The 22778-nt window shown below is 44.8% G+C and overlaps 1 pseudogene; it reads left to right on the top strand.

Annotated features, from left to right (window-relative positions):
* LOC143389656 (teneurin-4-like) overlaps nt 1–22778 on the top strand; it is a 648816-nt pseudogene that overhangs the window by 333329 nt on the left and 292709 nt on the right.

Below are 22778 nucleotides of genomic sequence, written 5' to 3' on the forward strand. Positions count from 1 at the left end.
TGTGTTGATATCAACTTGGATAGTTATAATCAGCCTTTTAAAATATATATGAGAATTTGGGCTGGGGATGTGGCTCTCAAGCGGTAACACGCTTGCCTGGCATGTGTGGAGCTCTGGGTTCGATCCTCAGCTCCACATAAAAGTAAAAAATAAAGATGTTGTGTCCACCAAAAGCTGAAAAATAGATACTAAAAATTTTTTTCTCTCTCTCCCTTCTCTCTATCTTTAATAGGAAATTGATCAGAGTTCTCTGCTCATGATGCAGTAACTTTTAGGAATCTTTTGTTTGCATCTTATATGTGGGTGTTGGGTCATATGTAAGATGTACTTTTAACTCTGGATTTCAGTCAGGAATGTTTGAAAGACCCTGGAGGAAAACTCATCATCACTGGTTTTTCCTGGGGATCTGTTTCTCAGATGTTCTGAAGACCATTGTCTTCCTGACAACCCATCAGGACACTGAGTATCAAGACAGCAGAACTCAGGGCCATGGGTTTGGGCCCTGGTCACATGACTTGATTTCTGTGTATGCAAGATCAAATCCCTTGCCTAGTTTCACAGGGATGTACAGAGAATTGGCAATCAAAAAAAAAAAGTCATTCATCTATCTATTCACCTTCACTGGCTGTAGGTACAATTGTCTCTCCATTGACACCAGTTTTGCTGCTGCTAACTCACCACATGGCCCTAGGCAGAGGACTATACAGCCCTGGGTCAATATTGCTCCATCTATGTCATGGGAATGAAAATAGTTGCCTTATATACTTCATAGTTTTTATGAGGACCAATAAAACCACAAGTGTTTGCACTCTGAAAAGTGTGAAGAACTATAGAGGAGAAAGCCTACAGTAGACACACAGGTCCATGATAAATCCCCCAAAACATCAAATGAAATTATAACCCCCAACCATTTCCTTGCAAAGTGGCACTGTTTACAGGTAGAACATAAGGACTTGTTGAGTGGGTCTAGAGGGTTCTTTTAAAAAGTAGATAGAATTTTGCACTGGAGCAAAGCTAAAACCTTACCCTTGAGAGGGCCTTTGAGGTCTTAGAAAGGAAGAGAGTATCATTAGGTCAAAGGGCTCCCTCATATGTCCACGATCCCAGGCAGAACTTTTACTCTTCGGAGCAAATCTTTTGTATCGGTGTGTTTTGTTTGGCCTGAGAAGTATCTTTTTATTATTTTTAAAGGGTAATCTTTAAAACTCACACATTTCATATCTAAATTCAAATTTCCAACTTCCCTTAAAACTCACAGGACATCCTCCCACCCCAGACTCCCCCACTGCAGCATGGGCAGGCACTGGGCACCTGCACCTGAACAGAGTCACCCTCCCTGCTGTCAGAGGCCCCACCCAGCACTGAGGCCCCAGGTGCTCTCCACTTATCATGGGGCTCTTGTTCTGCTGTTTCTCTAATAAGACAGTGAAGCGAGGAAATGTTCTGTACACCCCTGTTGCTCTGAAAAAATGAAACAATGGAAAGACAGAAGGAGAAATCTCCGTTTTTAAGAAAATAAGTGTTTTAGTCAGCTTTTTCACCACTGTGACTAAAAGACCCACCAGAACAATTATAGAGGGAGGAAAGTTTATTTGGGGGCTCATGGGTTCAGAGGTCTTCTTCCATAGAAGACTGGCTCCATTCAGGACTCGAGGTGAGGCAGGACATTATGGCAGGAGAGTGTGGTGGATGGAAGTAGCTCACATAAAGATCAGGAAGCAGAAAGAGAGGTCTCCACTTGCCCGATACAAATATATACTTCAAAGCCACACTCTCAATGCCCCACCTCCTCCTCCAGTTACCCCTCAGTTAATCCCACAGGAGGATTAATCCACTGATTGGGTTAAGTCTCTTATAACCCAATCATTTCTCCTCGAACCTTCTTGCATAGTCTCTCACATGAGATTTTGAGGTGCACCTCACATCCAAACCATAACAATAAGGATCTTATATATCTTTTTAGGGACATTCTGCTTTCTTCCTGTACTTACCCCTTAACTTAGGGAATTGTTTGCTACCCCAGAGCTCAAGGAAAACATCTGGAAGGAGAAGAAGGTATATCACAGCTAAAAATTCCTAGATGTCAGTCAAGGGCAAAAGCATCAAGCTGGGAAAAAAGAGGAACAGGGATGACAAGGAACTTCCCCAGTCAGACACCATATGCTCCATAGCTAGCCACAGATGCATGGGGCAGGCCCTGTGCTCCCAGGTGCTGGTGGTGGCACTGCTGAGACCCATGGGTCTGAAGATGGCTAGATGGAAGGATTGGAGGTTGGAATCTTGGGAGGACAGAATAGGAAAACTCAAGCTTCCGAGACAACAGACCTGAGTTTTGGTCCTGGCTCTGAAGCTCAGTTTCCTCACCTGACACATGAGCATTGGTCAAACAGATATTCTAAGTGCCTACTGTGCCCCAGCCCTAGCTCTAGGTGCTGTGAATAAGCAGTAAGCAAAACAGGTGAGGCACGTGCCTCAGGGAGCTTGCCTACTAGTGGAGGAGACAGGCAAGAAGCAAACAATCACATAACTACTGGGTGAGGGTCACTATGGGTTGTTTGCTTACAGCTTGACTTCTTTCCAAACATGTTGGAGACACTAATGACATCTGGGGGCATATGATGATTTATTAAGATAATATATGCAAAATGTTCTTCCCAGTGCATGCATTTATTCATTCTTCAGGAGCCTTTAAGAGTTCTGGGTCCTCCCCTGTCGAAGCTGGGATATGATGGGAACAGGGTCCAGTTCCAGCCTAGAAGCATTACCAAATGCCAGGGCCCTCTGATCTTTGTTGTCAGCTCCCCTAATACCCAGCACTGGAGGAAAGGCTGGAGCATGAACAGACCAAGTAGCAGAAAGAGACAGGACTCACAACTGGAAGCCCTGGGTGCCAGTGCCCTCTGCCACCAACCAGACAACAGAGGCTTCTCCAGCCTGAGGCTCGTCACCCACTTCAGGGTGACCACCAATCCAGGGGCAGGGTAGTCCACAGCATTGTCACCATGCCAGGTGACAATTCTGGCATTGTCTTTACCTTCTGAAGATCAGAACTCACAAGCTTCTTATGGTTCCCCCCACTCCAGACCACCCAGTCCTGAGTGCAGCAAGAACCCAGTTGGTGGATGTGGAGGAGCGAGAGCCAGAAGCCATGGACGTGAAGGAGAGGAAGCCTTACCACTCACTGACCCGGCACCGCGATGCAGAGCACCGCTACACCAGCTCTTCTGCGGACAGTAAGGAGGGCAAAGCCCCGCAGAAATCCTACAGCTCCAGTGAGACCCTGAAGGCCTATGACCAGGACGCCCGCCTTGCCTACAGTGGCCGCGTCAAGGACATGGTGCCGCAGGAGGCTGAGGACTTCTGCCGCACAGGTGAGGGTGGGCCAGGCGCAGGTGGGTGCACAGGTGTGCCAAGAGGGAGCTTAGACAGGTCAAACCCAGTCCCTGTCCTGTAGTTCATTCTTAGCTTATTTAAATTCTTACTCAGTCCCTGGCATAGTAATGTGGCTAGGAGCTGGGCTTCTGCATCAGACCCTTCTCTAAGCTTTAGGTGTTAGGTAGCGATCGATGGAATGAACTGTTGCCCTACTGCAAGGAATTATTGTGAGGACTCGGTGGGATGACACTTTTTAGTGATAAGCATGGTAACACTTAGTAAGTACAGAAAACTTGGTGATTTGGAGGATCTCCTGATACCTGACTCCTTCTCCTTCACTTTCTACATGCAGTAATCACCAGCCTGTTCATCCTATCCCAGAACACCTTTCAAATCCATCTGTCTTCTCCATTCCCTCTACCACTTCCCATTTCTGGTGATTATCATCTGTCTTGAAGGATTAACCAAAACCATCCCCTTTGCTCAGAGGAGATGGTTTTGGTTAATCCTTCAAGACAGAAAGGCTTCCCTTGGGACTTTCTCAGCACTACACTAGAGTGAGCCAGGGATGACGTGGAGGCTGAGCTCCTAACCTGGCATTGGAGGGCCCTCTCTGCTCAGTTTCTGTCTTCTTAGACTTTCTGTCCCCTGCCTCTCCACAGCCACCACTTATGGTCCCACCCTGCTCAACCATTCCCAGGCTGCAGTGGTAGTTATTTCCCACTCTGGTGCCTTGGGCAGTCCTGTTTTTCTGCTTGCAGAGCCTCAAGCCCTCTCTGAGGCCTGGTACATGACAACCATTCCCTCACAGTTCATGCTACCCACCCTGATTCTACCCTATCCTTCTCCCCTCCAAAGACAGGGTCAGTTAAGCACTATTCTGTGTAATTTACATATGTTTTCACAATATCATTTGATTCTTTCAACAACCCCTGAATCATTTGCCCAAGATCACAGAGGTAATGACATGACAGAGGTCATACACACACAGAGCCACTTATGACTTTCTCATTTCTATTCCCTCCCTCAGGCCTAAATCCACATCAAAGCTGCCTTGCTAGTAAGGCCATCTCTCAGCCTTGAAAAAGCTCTTAGCTCTTCCCTTATGGCTTAAAGCTCATGCTTTGGCATCAGATGGATCTAGATTCAAATTCTGACTTTGCCATTGTTCTGACCCTTAGCTTCTTCACCTGTGCCACGGGATAATAGTACCTAACAGCCAGGTGGTTGTGAGGATTGGTGAGGATCATACATAATGCACTTGATACCAGAGCCTGGTGTGAACAGATGCTTCATAAATGCTGACTGCTATTAAATTGCCATCTCTGGGTCTCAGTGAGAGGAAGAGATAAAATATCTCAAAGTCAGCTGTGTCCTGCTTGAGAAAGCTCAGTGAGCCCTTAGCTTAGATGCACCTCTCATCTGTAAGGATCAGCCTGTACATTCTCATCTCATGCACAGGCATGTGCAGAGTGGTTCACTAATTACCATCCTGGATCCTCAAAACTCCTTTGAAGGTAGAGGGTCATAGATTATCACCCATTTTAAAGACAAGAACACTGAAGCCCAGGTGATCTCCATCACAAGACTGCACAGCTAGATGTTGGGTTGGGGTGGGATGTCAACCCATGTCCTGCTCCTCAAGCAAAGATGCTAAAATGTCACAAAGCAAAACAGAGCACGAGGACTTCTCATATGTGACTTCTCATATGTCATGAAATAAACCTTCAAATTCACAAATGAGAGGAGACCGTGTATTCAACAGGATTCCTGAGCTTTTAGACTTGACTCTTACCTTGCTTTTCCTCTAGTCCCAAGATGTTTCAGCTCACTGGTATTAATGCCAATTCTGGCTGCTTAAATGGGTTTGCAGGGTAAGCCATATGGAAATCAACGCAACCCAGGCTGTTTATGGCAAATAAATTTGATTTTTCACTTAACAGAGAAGTCATTTTTTGTAACATGTGAATGGCCTCTCTTGAGAAACCAGCCCAGCAGAGTACAGACATAGGGTGAGGGCAGGACAGAAGTGGGGTGTATGGATCAAAGGATAGCTAGGGGAGTGCGATATGCAGAGAGGGTGGGAAGCTGGCTGAGGGATGTAGGCTCCAATTTGGAGTTTTCATTTTCTTTGAAGGAGAGAAAAATAGGAGGGCAGATTGTAGTATGCTGCCCAGGGGTGATATTCAAAATGTGTAACATCTGGTTGGCCCAGACCCCCACCAATCAGAATGTCTGCTTGGCCACTGAGCACAGTCCAGGAGCCCCTGCTGTGCAGGGCCTGCTAATGTTAACCATTTATTTAGTAACTGATCATAGGGATATTGAGAGGAGGGGTTATAGGGAAGGATCTGGAATAGCTAGAGCAGAGGCTCTGAGGCACCAGGTATGTAAAAAGGCATTGGGGGCTTGGGCAGCAGTTACAGAATTTACCCACCATTATGGAAGCATTCATGACTTTGTTCAAATCAAGGCTATCAGCTTGAAGCACCTGGGGGACAGGCCCAGCATGCACCTCCCACTACCACAGCTTACCCAAGAGCTCTTTCACAGCAGTATACCAGTTCTCTCCTCCCACCTCCATTCTCCCCTTATCCACATTCAAAAGTACTGTCAGGGAGTGCTTGTTTATGTGTTTATTTAGCCAACTTTTCCTGAGCTCCTCCTCTGCAGCAGGCATGATAGGTATTAGACACAGATGACAAGGGGCACAGGCTTAGAAGGCCTCTGCTGGTCCCCCCCCACCTTTCTGGCAGTGACTTCCACTTGCCTTTGCAGGCTTACTATGTTCAGTCCTCCCTGGTTGCAGGATGCGACCTTTAATGCTTGGGCGTCTGCCTCTGCTGTCTTCCAGCTCTGCTCCTTGCATTCACCCTCATCCTCAGACCTCTCTCCTGAGCTCCCCACCCAACTATCTTACTTCCTGTATCCCAGAGCCCCCATATTCTCCCCCACCTTGGCCTTCACCCCTCAACCACGTATCTGCTTGCCTCTCCCCACTTGACTGAGCTCTTTCATTTCAGGGGCCATACCCTACTCACTGTTGCATTTCAGTAAAGGCCAGCTTTGAGTTGGTGCCATCTGATACGTCGGTGTCTCCAGATCATCACTTTAATTGGCATATGGCCCTTCAAGTCATTATATACTCCCTCTTCCTTACCCACAAAATACTTCTGGGCATAGTAGACTGTGAAGTAACATTCAAGAGCAATGAAGGTGGCTGTGTTTCCCATGAAGGCAGCATCCCTTTTGTCACTCAGGTCCTAACACCTGGGTAAATAACCCTCATCCACATCTTCTCCAGTCTCAGTTTCAGGCACTTTCAGGCCTTTTTGGACCCTCAAGGGACCCATCTCTGCTGATTCCCCATTGCAACCCCACCTGATGAGGTAGAAGCAGGGGTAGCCTGTTTCCTTATTCAAGGCAACTTTCCTTGGACAGGCAGGACCTTCTCCACTCTAGTACTCTGGGCTCTCCCTACCAGCCAGAAAGGAACTTCTGTTTCCAAGGAGACTACTAAAGTCTCATTGCATAGGCTTTTATCCTGTTCTGGACTTGCTGACAAGTCCCACCTGGAAGGGGCAGACTGAAGCTCTCAATGCAATTTAATGTTCATGTATTGAGTCCCTTCTGAACACTGGACTTTGTTCTAGACACAAGAATTTAGGAGTAAGCATATTGCCTGCCATTGTTGAGGCCCTCTCCAGCAGAAGTGGCAGACAGCTCTGTCTTAAAAGCTCCACCATGTCACAGACTGGGCAAGAACTCTGACAGGGGCTGGGTGGAAGAAGCAGGGCAGTCAGCACAGGTGTGGTATTGAGGAAAACTTCACAGAGGAGGTGCCATTTGAATTGGGCTTTAGTTACAGAGACTTTGGCCGGGTGGAGAAGGGGCAGAAGAAGCCCTATAGGCACAGGAAATTCCTCAAACCAAGGCCTGGGCAGAGAATGCCATGGTGAGCTCAGACAAGGGGCTGCAGGTGGGAGGACTATCCTCCATGCACTAACCAAGATCACCTGTGTTTTCTCGCAGGCACCAATTTCACCCTGCGAGAGCTGGGACTGGGGGAAGTGACGCCCCCTCATGGGACCCTCTACCGAACAGACATCGGCCTCCCCCACTGTGGTTACTCCATGGGGGCCAGTTCTGATGCTGACATGGAAGCCGACACTGTGCTGTCCCCTGAACACCCTGTGCGGCTTTGGGGCCGGAGCACCCGGTCAGGGCGCAGCTCCTGCCTGTCCAGCCGAGCCAACTCTAACCTCACACTCACCGACACAGAGCATGAGACCACAGAAACCGGTGAGTGGCTTGCTTGGCCTGTGTCGGGTGTTTGGGTTGCTGGCTAAGGCTGTAATTACAATATTGATTTTCTGTTCCATCACTTGGGACTCTGGTGAAGTTGGTGAAATTGCTTTGCTCTCAGTGGTCAAAAGTCAGAGCCTCTTCCACAGACACTGAAATATCCATTCATCGGTAACATGTCAGAGGTTGGGTTGCTGCCCTTTCCATCTGGATTAGGGAGGAACCCAAGAGGTTGGGTTATTGTTTACAAGGTGCCTACATGTGAGCAGCCAAGGGACATCAGATAGTGAGAACCCATCCCCCAAGGCTTTTCCTATATTCAATCAACAGTGCCTAGACTGAATCCTGCTCACATTATCTCTGAATCCTGAGCATCTCCAGTATCTTATGTTGATCAAAGAATGGTTTACAAACAAAAACTGGCATTTGGGGCTAACTTGAATCTTGAGGTTTAGGGAAATGTTGGTCAAAGGCTACAGAGTTTCAGTTAGAAATAAGTTTATATGATCTCTGGCACGTGGTGACTACAGTCATTCAGGCTGAGTATCCCTTATCTGAAGGGCTCAGGGACATAAAATTGGAGTTTTTAAGATTTGGGAGTATTTGCATAGACTTTGCAGGTGGAGCATTTCTAATCAAAAAATCTGAAATTGGAAATGTTTCAAAAATCTGGCATTATGCTCAAAAGTTGGATTTCAAAGCATTTTAGATTTTTAGATTAGGGATCTTCAATCTATAATAACATATGCTTTAAAACTGCTATCATCCCAGCAACTCCAAAGACTTAGGCAGAAGAATCTCAAGTTTGAGGCCAGGCTGAGCAACTTAACAAGACCCTGTCTCAAAGTAAAAAAAAAAAAAAATTAAAAGGGCTGGTGGGTGTAGTTCAGTGGTAGAGTGTCCTTGGGTCTAATCCCTGTACCAAAAAAAAAAAGTAAAAGTAAAAATTTGAGATTTTGCCCCAGCTTCTTTGTGACCCCATGAAGTGCTGCCTCCTGAATCCTTATTCCACTTTCATCTCTGAAGCTCCTTTTCTCAAAGCCCTGAAATGCTATGAGAGAAAAATAGGACAGCTAGTTACCCACCTCCTCCTTACGGTGGAATGAAAGGAGTCAGTTTCAGAATTCTTCGTCTTCCTCTTGGGCCCTTGCTGGCACATCTCCAAGGGGCTCTGGTCCACTCTAGTCCTGCATGGAGCCTAGCACTCAGGGAATCTCCCCTTCTGCTGCATATTTTTTATTGATTTTTTTTAAATGCACAACAGCAGAATGCATTACAATTCTTATTACACATATAGAGCACAATTTTTCATATCTTTGTGTATAAAGTATATTTATGCCAATTTATGCCTTTATACATGTACTTTTTTTCCCTCATATTATGCTCCTCCAGCCCCTGGGCAGTTTTGCCTGGCCGGGTCAGCACTGAGGCAAGTCCTGTTGTTGGGGTCTGGCTGTGAAATCTGAGGAGAGTGGAAGAGTCCAGAGACAGCCCCACTGGCTGAGGAGGGTTTTGTTTCTGGGAAGTCCACAGAGAGGGTCTGCAGGTGCTTCCACACCAGAACCCCCAGGGCGGGAGCAGTCTGCATTAGAGCAGCAAGAGCCAGCCAGAGGCCATTTCACCCTACAGGCTCCCAGCTGCAAATGCAGGAGCCTAGGAATTGCTAGGTCAGGGTAAGCCCTGGGTCATAGATGATGGCCTAGACCAGTTAGTCTGAAAAAGAGTCTCTACCTGAGCTGTGTGATACCAAATCCAGATTAGGATCTGGCAAGTGACAGGTCAGGGTCAGATAGAAACTTCATCCTCTTAAAGAGCTATATGCAGCAGAGTTCCAAATGTCCATTCAACCACCCATGCCTGAGAACTCAGATATTTCTCAGGTGGCCTATGTGCTTCTGGGACAAGAGAGAGGCAGATCATGGATATCACCTTGGCAATGCCTCTTTCCCTGGCCCCCAACCAACCCTGTGGAGTGCCAGTGACCTTAGTCCCTGAGGAGCTTCTCCACTACAGCAGGGAACCACCCACACCCTTTCGCTACCTTCCCACCAAGGCCTGGACTGAGCCAGTGGCCCTGCCTCTGCCCACCCCACTGTGCACCGAACCAGAGCACCAAATTGAAGGACAGAACAAGGCCGGTACAGAGAAAATGGGTCCTATATAGAGGACAGGAAGTCTCAGTTCAATGACTGGCCTGAGATGTGGCACTGGGTGAGTTCCATCCTTTCTCTGGACCTCAGTTTTCTAATATGTAGAATGGTTAAATGAAATAAATATTTTCTTTTTTCTTGGTACTGGGAATTGAATTCCTGCCTCAACCTCCTGAGCCACTGGGATGACAGGCATGTGCCACCATGCCCAGCTTAAATCAGTAACTTCTGTGTTCTGAAAATATTGATAGTTTTTAGGTTGGGAGGGAGAAATATTCCATAGTCAAGCAATGAGGAACCACTTGGTTAAACCAGTAGGTCTATTCCAGGACTTCTCAGAGCCTTTAAGATGGTAGTATGCCAATTAATGGATAAATTAACAGAGGGATATATGCAGCATTCCCCAGATTGTTGACCTCAGAATCTTTATTCTCAGAGCATCTGATGGGATCAGTGTTTTAATAGATAGCTTTTGGTAGCAATTGAACCAAGTGATCTGCAAGCCCTTCTAGATCTAGGATTCTGATTTAAGTACTTAAATAGTTAAATACATGTGTACAAGATGAAGAAACAGTAACATTGGTTATTATTCCATTACTATTAGCATTAGCATTAATCGTTGTGGCTGATGATCAGAACCCAAGCACGGCACTAAACACATTAGCTGTATGGTCTCATTTGCTCCACCTACAACACTCTGAAGTCGACTATATTATTCCCATTGCACAGAAAAAGGAAACTACATCCCAAAGAGCCTAAGAAATCTCATCGGTCACATAGCTAGCAAGATGGGAATGGATTCCGGCCTGTGTGACTCTAAAACTTTGACTTCTTTAGCCCTAGTTATTCTAGTGAATTCTCTCAGTGGCAAAATACTCAAGTTGTCTGTTCTTTTGAAGGCTTCCTGCCATGATGACAAATGATCATTTCCCATAAAGTCATGACAGAGTGAGGCACGCACCGCCCACATTATTGTATATTCCCTCAGAGCTGAATTACAGCTGAATTAAGCCTCTGTTGGGTGATAATGACATATCCAATGAGCCTGAAGAGTTTCAGCCTTTGATAGTGGAGACAAGGAGATGGCTGCCTGCTCTCCAGGACACTTTGCTCTCCAATTGTCCTTTTCCACCCTGGCTACAGAACTCTAAGCTCAACAACACTAGAGGATGAATGGGCAGGCAAAGGAAGAGGAGTAGAATCTAACAAAGGGCTCCTGGCCCTGCTTCTGTCTCAGGCCTGGACCTCTCAGACCCACACATTCCCATGGTGCCCATGTGCTCTCCACTTGCCTCAATTGGGAAGTGACATTAGGGCTCTATTACAGTCATATCTAAATAATGACAGCAGTCATAAAAGTGGCTCATCTTTATTCACTGGTCAGGTTCACCATGTTCTTGCTCCGCTGAGGAGGCAGAGGCACAGAGAGACGAAGGTGTGTGCAGTATGCATGCCTTGTTGAGCTGGAGCCAGGCCCTATCAGGACAGTCTCAGTTCTTGCAGAACTCTCCATCCTTTCCCACCACCCTTCCTCTCTTCTTTCTCCACCCATTCTCTCCTTCTCTCCATCCGACTTGGGTCTCACCATCAGAACAGGGCCCAATTCTGCTTGAACATGTTAGGCAACACCTCACAGGGTGGCCACTGCTCAGGAATCAAGGGAAGCCACAATCTCTGTGGAGGGCCTTCAGCCGCACGTGTTCAGTTGCCTTTCATCCTCTTGATAATGCAGATAATTCCCCTTTTGCTACAAGGGGAAACAGGTTGAAAACGTCAACTGAAATGACGACCAGCAAGTTAGCGTGTTGGCAAGGCTTGGATTTGAGCTCCAATCTCTCCGATCCTGTATTCTGAGTCCTTTACTTGTCTCAATTTGAATCAATGAGAGGTTTTTGACTCTCAACTGAGGCCACCAAAGATGTGCAACCAAGTCCTCAGAGATCCTTGATATATAAATGTGAAATGCAAAGCATGTCCCAGCAACCTCCAGCCACAGCAGCATCGACTCTGCCTCCACACCCGGCCTTGCATTAGTCAATTCTAACTGTCAACAGTATTGACAGCGGCACAGGCTTTTGCTGAGGTCACAGTGATACAGCCTACAACCGCCATCGATAATAACTTTTATGGGGTCCATTAAAGCCAATTTCTGCCCCTGAAGGTTAATGTCAGCAGGTTTTATGTCACTACTTAATATCTAAAATAAATACAAAATTGACTGGGTAATGTAAACACAAATCTTCCTCCTCAGGGCCATCAGGCAGAGCTAGTCCTCAGGCCCCTCCTGCCCTGTGGAACTGCAGGCTAGGGGCAGTGAGGAGGAGCCACATGTCAGGCACACAGTCAGCATTCAACCAATGTTTTTTAGAAGGCACAGGCTGTAGTTCAAAGTTTATTCCCAGCCACAGGGTCAGGATGACAGTGTTTCTTTTGTGGATTCATTCTGTAATTTGTTTCATAATTGTGCTGAGCTCCTCTGGCATGCCAGGCATGATTTTGAATATAGAAACCAGCTGAAAAGGGGAATGGCTGGAAGTACAACCACCTGTGACTCTTTTCTTTTTTTTTTTTTAATTAATTTTTATTGGGGCTGGGGATGTGGCTCAAGTGGTAGCGCGCTCCCCTGGCATGCGTGCGGCCCGGGTTCGATCCTCAGCACCACATACAGACAAAGATGTTGTGTCCACCAAATACTAAAAAATAAATATTAAAATTCTCTCTCTCTCTCCCTCTTTCCTCACTCTCTCTCACTCTTTAAAAAAAATTTATTGTTGGTTGTTCAAAACATTACATAGTTCTTGATATATCATATTTCACACTTTGATTCAAGTGGGATATGAACTCCCATTTTTACCTCGTATACAGATTGCAGAATCACATCAGTTGCACATCCATTGATTTACATATTGCCATACTAGTGTCTGTTGTATTCTGCTGCCTTTCCTATCCTCTACTATCCCCCCTTCCCCCCTCCCCTCCCCTTTTCTCTCTCTACCCGCTCTACTGTAATTCATTTCTCCCCCTTATATTTTCCCCCTTTCCCCTCACTTCCTCTTGTATGTAATTTTGTATACCACTGAGGGTCTCCTTCCATTTCCATGCAATTTCCCTTCTCTCTCCCTTTCCCTCCCACCTCTCATCCCTGTTTAATGTTAATCTTCTTCTCATGCTCTTCGTCCCTACTCTGTTCTTAGTTACTCTCCTTATATCAAAGAAGACATTTGGCATTTGTTTTTAAGGGATTGGCTAGCTTCACTTAGCATAATCTGCTCTAATGCCATCCATTTCCCTGCAAATTCTATGATTTTGTCATTTTTTAATGCAGAGTAATACTCCATTGTGTATAAATGCCACATTTTTTTTATCCATTCGTCTATTGAAAGGCATCTAGGTTGGTTCCACAGTCTAGAACTAACATCATCAAAATGGCGATATTACCAAAAGTTCTCTATAGGTTTAATGCAATGCCAATCAAAATCCCAATGGCATTTCTTGTAGAAATAGAGAAAGCAATCATGAAATTCATATGGAAAAATAAAAGACCCAGAATAGCAAAAACAATGCTAAGCAGGAAGTGTGAATCAGGTGGTATAGCTATACCAGACTTCAAACTATACTACAGAGCAATAGTAACAAAAACAGCATGGTACTGGTACCAAAACAGGCAGGTGGACCAATGGTACAGAATAGAGGACACAGAAACCAATCCACAAAATTACAACTATCTTATATTTGATAAAGGGGCTAAAAGCATGTAATGGAGGAAGGATAGCATCTTCAACAAATGGTGCTGGGAAAACTGGAAATCCATATGCAACAAAATGAAACTGAATCCCTTTCTCTCGCCATGCACAAAAGTTAACTCAAAGTGGATCAAGGAACTTGATATCAAATCAGAGACATGGCGTCTGATAGAAGAAAAAGTTGGCTACATACTGTGGGGTCGGGCTCCAAATTCCTCAATAGGACACCCATAGCACAAGAGTTAATAACTGGAATCAACAAATGGGACTTACTCAAACTAAAAAGTTTTTTCTCAGCAAAAGAAACAATAAGAGAGGTAAATAGGGAGCCTACATCCTGGGAACAAATCTTTACTCCTCACACTTCAGACAGAGGCCTAATATCCAGAATATACAAAGAACTAAAAAAATTAGACAATAAGATAACAAATAACCCAATCAACAAATGGGCCAATGACCTGAACAGACACTTCTCAGAGGAGGACATACAATCAATCAACAAGTACATGAAAAAATGCTCACCATCTCTAGCAGTCAGAGAAATGCAAATCAAAACCACCCTAAGATACCATCTCACTCCAGTAAGATTGGCAGCCATTATGAAGTCAAACAACAAGTGCTGGAGAGGATGTGGGGAAAAGGGTTCACTTGTACATTGCTGGTGGGACTGCAAATTGGTGCGGCCAATTTGGAAAGCAGTATGGAGATTTCTTGGAAAGCTCGGAATGGAACCACCATTTGACCCAGCTATTCCCCTACTCGGTCTATTCCCTAAAGACCTAAAAAGAGCACACTATAGGGACACTGCTACATCCATGTTCATAGCAGCACAATTCACAATAGCAAGACTGTGACTCTTTTCTATGATCAAGGTGTCACAGATTGGAAGGAACACCAGTGTACAGTCCAGTGACCTCAAATCCTGGTTGTGCCAGGTTCTAGCAACGAGACCTTGAGCAAATCACTTAACCTCTCTGAGCCTCAGTTTCCTCATTTACAAAAACAATATTCTAGTGGTTACCAGGGCTGGAAGGAAGAGTAATTAGGAGTGATTATTTAGTGGGCACAGAGTTCCAGTTTGAAGAGAATGAGAAAGTTCTGGAGATAAATAGTGTTAGTGATTGCACAACAGTGTAAATACACGAATGCTACTGAATTATGCACTTAAAAGTGGCTAAGCTTTGTCCATATTTTATCACAATAATTAAAAAATACAAAGCTGCATGCTGTCTTCCTTCCTTGAGGTGTTGCTTTGAGCCTATTCAACGCTGGCAGAGCGTCTGGTCTGTGTCGATCCTTAATTCCTGCTAGCTATTAATGTTAATTGTTTAAAGAGCTGTGGGATGACAGTACAGGAGCCATTTATTTTGCCCTGAGGGCGCAAAGGCTCATTCCTTCACTCCATTCCTGTTATGCACATGGGTCGGAAGGCTTGGTGGGTCTCAATGAGCATAAGGGGTCCCAAGAGGAATTCCCAGGAGAGGCCACTGCATGAGCCAAGGTTTGGAGGCATGAAGAGGCATTGTGAGTCTGGGGAATAGTGAAAATGTGCTCCTCTCTGCATTAATCCCAGAAGCAAACTGAGATACTTACTTAGAAAAGAAACAGTGAGAGAGAATCACAGTTAACCCCCCAAATTATCAAGCAGCCTGGTGTCAAAAGGGAAATTATTAGTTAACCTAATTAGGAAGCCAAATTGCATATTCAGAGTCATAGATTAGGTAAGCATCTCCAAAGCACAAGGAGAAAGGAGCTCATTACCTATTTCACTCCATTTATCCTCTGCCCTCCCTGGCCCGGTACCCATGAGACTTGATTTTTAAAAAAAATATGTAATAAAATCTATCACTAAGATCCAAAATGATCAGAGTACTGCAGCAACCCTACCCATTGTCAAGGGAACACCATATTCTAGAGCAGGAAGCTTGGCCACATCAGCTGTCCTAGGGGTTGAACCCCCACATGTGACTACTGTTCTGGTTTGGGAGCCAGACAACAGCCCAGGAATTCATACCTTTTCTTCATTTTATAGCCAAGGATGCTGAAATTTAGAGATGGTGGGTAGTTGGGTGACTTGTTGAAGGGGGTACAACTAGTAAATAGTAGAGCTGAGATTTGAGCCCAGATCAGTCCCACTCTGGTACCCATTTTGTACTACTTTGTAGAGACCAATTTTTATTATTTCAATGCATAAAATATACAAGGTCTAGGAAATATATTGAAAATATCTAGGAATATTCTGGCTGTATCCGGAACATAAATTTATTTGTCAGTGTAAGAAATTTCTGGAAAAGAAACTGAATTCACAGTCTGTCAGAGCTGATAAGGACCTTGAATTCTAACAAGCGACTCTCAAACTGTGACATGTTAGGAAAAAGACATTTAAAGTCAGGATCATAGAGGCCTAAAAGTCCAACCATGAGATGTCTAGGTTTCAGAGAGGAAGTGCTGGTCCATATATTTTGAGGGATTGGAAGGACTTTATAGTAAAGAGAGGGAAGAAAGGGTCTTCTGTGTGGATGAACAGAAGAGGTGGCTTGTGAGGCTGGAACTTAAGCATGTGAAATGGGGACCGTGGAGGCAGGATGTGCTAGGAGGTAAGGTTGGCACATCAGGTGCCTTGTCTATGGTTACATAATTGTTCTTGAGCACTTGCTAGGAGCCAGGTACTGTTTGAAATCTTGTGGTTCCAGCAATGATCAAAACTGTCCACTCTTGTGGGAATTGCATTCTAGAGGGGAGACTGATGATAAAGAAATTTTAAAAACAAATTTTAAAAACTAAATTATATAGGGTGTCTCAAGATGATAAGTGTTATGGAAAAGGAAGAGTGAGTCCCAGCCTAGGGGCATTTGCAAATTTAAATATGGTGGTCAGAGAAAGCTTCATGGAGAAGGTGATGTTTGAGCAAAATCTCGCAGTAGGTGAGGGAGTGAGTGGGGAGGATACCTGGAAGAACAGCAAAGCTGGTGTAGGAAAGGGCGGGTACAAGGGCCTCAGGCAGAGCATGTGTGGCTTGTTTGGACAGCAGCCAGGAGGCCAGTGTGGCTGGAGTAGTGGAAAAGGCCTTTTGATGTCTTGGGGTTTGAATGTGGGCAGGCCATTATAGGTGACACCAAAAGAGGGTTCTGAGGAGGGACAAGGCCTGATTAATGCTGAACAGGATCATTCTGGATGCTGTGTTGAGAGTAGACTATAATGGGAAAATGTCAGAGGCTATTGCAGTAACCTAGAAAAGAGGCAATGGGGGTTTAGGCACAGACGAGCCATGGAGGCAGCAAGGGTGGCATCTGTACCAGAGCTTCTCTTCCCTGCTCCACCCCAGGATCTTGCTAGCACTAAGGATGACCTCTAGACTCTTAAATTCTATGACCAAAATGAGCTCCTAGGTCCTTTTAGGGGAGGGGGCTCACATCCGATCCTTCTCCTAGCCTCACAGTTACTTTAGCACAGTTGCAGGGTCCTATAGCTGCTGCCTCTCCTATGCTCTCTCTCAAGTTCAAGGCTTTGATCATGAATTGCATCCCCAGCCGTTCCTTACACCACACTCTTTCCTGCTCTTATCATCTTGGTTTCTGACCTTGTGGCTGACTCCCATCCACCCCTAGCCTTTCCTTCTCTTCCAAGGTACTGTCTTGTTTTGGTATCATCTTGACTTCCCTTTAGCTATAATTGCAGCCCTTCCTTCTACTTGGTTGCCTCAGACTGCCTTAGTGAAGTTTAACCTTGTTCTGCCTCTCCAAAACACCTCAGCGGGAATTGCCTGTGATCCGGGAGCCAGTACCTGACAGGCATGGACATTGCCCTTCTTAGAAGTTTCTTCTCAAAGGACTTTAAGAAGTTCTGGCCCAGATCAAATGCCCGCCACATCCACTGCATACTGGCGAGTTCTGTAAGCAATACTGTTCCAACTGCAGCCTGCTTCTGAACTGAGAGAGGAGGAAAAGAAAGATAGGGCAATCCAAAGCCATGCTAAATTAAGATAGATTGCATTCTCAAAACTCCGTTAAGACCCGCTGAGTGTGCAGAGAGGTGCAGCAAACAAGAATTTTGCTTTTAATTTGAGCCAACATGACTTTCAATTCCAGTGGAAGCAACGATGTGCACAATGACAAAATTCTTACCGAAAGACATTTGAGAGGCATTTTTTCCCCATCAGTAAGCTCAGCTTTGTTCCAGAGAGAGTCTATTTCAACTTTAGCTAACTCAGTATCATTTGGGGGAAGAAAGAGAATAACCAAGGGTGGGAGAAGAGCTTCCTGCCCACAGGAGCTAATTCCAGTGCAGTTATGTGGCATCCAGAGATGAATCTCCTTTCAACTGTAGGCTGCCACCAATCTGAGTATGTCCCTGAACCAGTCACTTTTCTCTGAGAATTAGTCACCCCATCAACAAAATAGGGTCATTGGGATTTCAAGGAGTGAGGCAATTTGGAAGGAGAATGGACTTGGGGTTTACACTCAATCCCAGCTCAGTCACATAGCAACTGGATGATTTTTGTAAAGATTACTGAATCTCACTATTCAGTGTTCTCATCTGCAATATAGGAATAAATGCCAATCCTGTGTAATAGGAATGAGAATGACAGGTGATTATATACATGAAAGAACCCTGACAGTGTTTTTCAAACTGTAGGTTATAACCAATCATGAAATAAATTTTGTGACTCGGCATCATTATTTAAAATAATAAATAAAAATAATCATAATAAAGATAATAGAAGCAGAATACAGGACTTTGTACATGGTATTGTTTGGTGGAATTTTTATTTCAGTTACACTTTGCATGCATTATATGTACCAGATCTTCATGTAAAATGAATTTGTTATGAGAGATTTCATTTTTAAAAAGATTAAAAGATGGTACATACCTAACATGTAGTTGAATTTCATAAATGTTAACTCCCTTTCTTTAGTGACCTCTCAAATTTTTCATGATTAATGCTGTGATAGTTTTGACCCCAAACTGTCAGCCTTCTATTTCTAGAGCCCCTTGTGGAGAATGAGTATATTATCCGAGCAGGGCCTTATTGTTCCATCGAAAGAAGATGGATTCTGGGATCAGATAGACTGGCCCAAGGCCCCAGGAATAGCATAATGATTCTGCTAGAATGCCTGGTTTGTCAAACCTCTGCCCCCTCCCAGCTCTCTTCTTTACAAATGACCATGGGTGATTAATAAACCCTGGGGTAGCTGTGGGCTGAGGTCAGCAACTAAAGCATGCCCAAGTAGGAAGAGCTGGCTTGGGGGAGGAGGGGGGTCCCAGGGCTGGATGAGTCAAAGCCGGACTCACTTGGCACAAAGGCAATGAGGGCAGGTACGTGTGAGCACCACGTGAAGCTAGCATGCCAAATGAAATTTGGCTCCTGCCAAGTCCTGGATGAATCCTTCCCACAATTTTAATGTCACACTAATCAACCCAGGAAGAAGAACCACCACATGGAAATGGCTTTTTCTTTAGCTTTAGGATGGAGCATGTGGGGCAAAGTGTTAAGAGCAGCTCTGGAGGTCTGTGGGTCTGACACTTGAAGATGGCATGAGGAGAGTGGCAGTGATTACCCATGGGATCCCTGAAGCAGGTTCAGTGCAAACCCACAAAGAGCTCTTTAAGGAAGAGCTCATAGACAAGACCAGATCCTCCCCAGACTTTCCAAACCCATAAGCCCAGCTTCCTTTGATGAGGGGAAGCAGTCCTAGAGAATAAGAGAAGCATTTGATTAGCAGTCAGAGGATTGGGGTCTGATTCCTGGCAGGATGGACCATATGGGAAATTACAAAGTTTTACTATGACTAAAACTTGAAGAGATGGGGCCAGAGAGGAAGACTGGGTCCCATCATGGCAGAAGATGGCTCTGAAATGCTAGCTGGAGTTCAGCCTTTCCTCTGAAAGTGATAAGAAATCCTGGAAACATTTTAAGCAGGGAAACAAATACCTTCCCTGCTTCAGGGGAGGATTGACATCTCAGGGGATCTTGCTCTTGAGAAGAGAAGACTTTCCATTAGCCTTGAGTTGTAAGCAGTTCAACAGAATAAAGCTGCAGATCTGGCTAGAGCCTATATTCAGAATCCATTTGCCCTGGACCATTAACTATATTTTATTAACTATAAACTTGATGATCTCAGATCCTGCCTCTGCTAAATTTGGACTTCAGAGATCCTTTAAAGAGTATCCCACTAATTGCCAGAGTTAGTTTATAAAGAGTTTGCTTGTATATACAATTTCTCTCCTCTTGATAAACTTGCCCTGGTCTGGGTTTCCTAGAAAACAGAGCTTGAGGCAATGTAAGTGCTGATGCCTAATTTGGGAGGTACTATCTCAGAGCAGGGAGGGAAGGGGAAGACGAGGAACTAGGCAAGGTGGTGTGTTCTTACAACAAACAGCCTGCAAAGAGACTTACCTGGTCTCTAAGCAGGTGCACCCCCTCCAGAGGTTCCTAGGCAGGCTGTACAAAAAAAAAACAAAAAACAAAAAACAAAAAACAAACCTATGTCTCCAGAATAGTCTCTAGGAGGAAAGCAAGACAAGCAGCTGATGGGCCCTGAGCATAATTCAGTGGGTCCAAGAGGGATCAGCTGACTTCAGTGGCAGGTGGATGGATCAGTTGGCTGATGGCCCAGCAAATGGAGGCCCCAAGAGAATCTGAAAAGGTGAATAAATTGTGATTCATATCCCATTAATGGCATCTTTTTTTCTTCCCTCCTTCTTTTGCCAATCCTCTTGCCCCTTTCTCTATTTCCTCTTACTCACTCTACTTGTCAATAAGTATAATGATGTTATTCATTATACATTTGTAATATGCCAAACAGTTTGCATGCATTGTTTCATTTAATTACCATTATCAGCCTGTTAAACAGGATTTGTGATTCCCATTTTATAGATGATGCAATTGAGGTCTCAAAAGCTTAACTTGCCAATTAGGAAGTCACAGAGCTGATACCCACCCAAGACTGTCTAAATCCAAAGTTCTTACCACTGGACATACTGCCAAATGGAGGCAAAAATGCAATTTGAATGATTGTTAATATTTTAGCAGGTTCAAAAGATGATGATATGCCAGATCAGACCCTCTAAGAAAACAGTGGCTGACAGGCTTTGCCATACTGCCTGGGTTCAAACCCCAGTTCTTTCACTTGTGTGTTACCTTGTGTTACACAAGGCAAGTCTCATAATCTCACCAGGTGCTCCATTTCCTTATCTATAGAATGAGGGCAATTCTGGTATCCACCTCACAGGATAATTGTAAAGATTAAATTAGTTAACAGAATTAAAGCTCTTAGACTAGTCCCTGGTACATAGGAAGTGCTGCTTAAGTGTATGCTGGTGTTATTAATTGCACAGCACTTCACGATTCACAGGGTGTTTTCACATTTTGTTTAACATTTGCGACAACCTTTGAGGGAGCCATCAGTCTTATCATTGTTTAGAAGGGCTTTTAGATCACACAGCTGTGGCATGGCAGAGAAGGGACTGAACCCCCCTTTCTCTCTGCCTCCACACCCATGCATGGTTGCTCATCATGCCAACTGGCAGCCGGTCAGTTTGGCTCTTACCACCAGAGATGATTCCCAGTATCAGGACCAAGTGTGTGAAGGCTCCAACAAGCCTGATTTTTCCCCAGGCCAGTTTCTCCCAGTCTGCTCTGTGAGAAAGAGCCTTCTTCTGGAAGAAATACTTCCCTTCAAATAAATAGCCAAACCTTTTATGTTCCAAACATTGAAAAGGAATTTTCTCTCCACCCCCACCACATGGCCTGGCTCCTAAATGAGTTTGTTGCCCTTAGTTTTGTAGTACCTTAACTACAAAATAAATTGCTTTCCCAAGTGCACCTCCAAGAAGGAAATAAGTGTATGGAACAAACGAGGTTCAAAGCATGGTACAAACAAAGGGAAATTGTTTGCAGTTCCAGCTGCTGTAAAGATGGAAGAGGGAGGAGAGAAGAGCCATCTTGGGCATGAAGTGAGCTGTGGAAATGCAGAAGTAGGCTCTTGAAGCAGGAACCAAATGGGCAAAGGCAGAAGGTAGACAGCAATTAGGAGCAAGTCACCTCCAGGCATCCCTCACCTGGCAGCAACAGGAGAGAAACTGCTTACGCTTATGCCTTCTTTCTAGCTGCATCCACCGCCTTACATCACTTACTACCTCAGCACAAGAGGTAGGAGGGCTGAAAGATAGATTTTATTTGAAGAAAATATTATGTCACTTTTTCCCCTGCTGGATTTAAAAAGGTCTTTAAAAGCCTGCCCCAGCAGCCTGGTCCTTATTATTCACATTTATGGAGAGCATAATAGCTCACAATACACTTTAATACCTGACATTTCATAAATTACTCCATCATCTCCTCCCTCCAGGGCACCTGAGTTTAGCCCTGACTCTCCACCCTGACTGTGGACCTTAGAACTTGGAGTCTATGTCAGGGCAGGCCCAAGGTTCAGTGGGTTCCAGAGGACTCAGCATACCATAGAACTCACAACAAAAATTTATCCCAGCAAAGGGGAAAAGAACATGAAGCAAAGCTTGAAAGAAGCCAGACACAAGCTTCTCAGAGTCCCCTCTTCACAGAGTCATACAGGAGGTGCATGATTCCTATAGAGTTATGAAGACACCTGCCCAGGGCTGTCTGCCAGGGAAGCTCAAGGGAAACCAGGGGCCAAAGTTTTCATCAGGACACGTCACATAGATACTCTATGTATTCCAAGTTCCAGACTCTTGGACAGAAAGCTGGTGTTTAACATGAATTTGTTCTTTGTAGTCTGAGCATCATAAGTCATTCTGATCATTTAAGAAATAGGGAAGTCGTTTAATAGCCAACTTCCCAGACACCAATTTGCAAGTGGACCTCTCTAAGGTCATGGTCTTAAGCCTATTATGTGAATTCTTTTGCATGCTGTTCTTGGATGTCCTTCTTATTTGGCTAGAAAATGGCCCAAGCAGCCCACCCAATGTGTACTTCTCATGACAATTTCGTAGTCCTTTGTTTACTCATTGTCCTTCATGCACTTCCTCTTAGAGAGTGATTGTCAACTACTTCTCTGAGAAATTGCCTGCTAGTGCTGGCAACTACAGTGAAGAGAAATTGCAATGATGCATCTTAGGTGGAAAAGTAAACTGCGTTCAAGTGAAATTCACGAAAGGACAGTGCTCCTAGGTCAATAGTGGCGTGGATGAATTTGGGACTATAGGGAGGGATGATGCAAGGCATGGTGAG

This window comes from Callospermophilus lateralis, unplaced genomic scaffold, assembly GCF_048772815.1.
Source record: "Callospermophilus lateralis isolate mCalLat2 unplaced genomic scaffold, mCalLat2.hap1 Scaffold_169, whole genome shotgun sequence".
NCBI lineage: Eukaryota > Metazoa > Chordata > Mammalia > Rodentia > Sciuridae > Callospermophilus > Callospermophilus lateralis.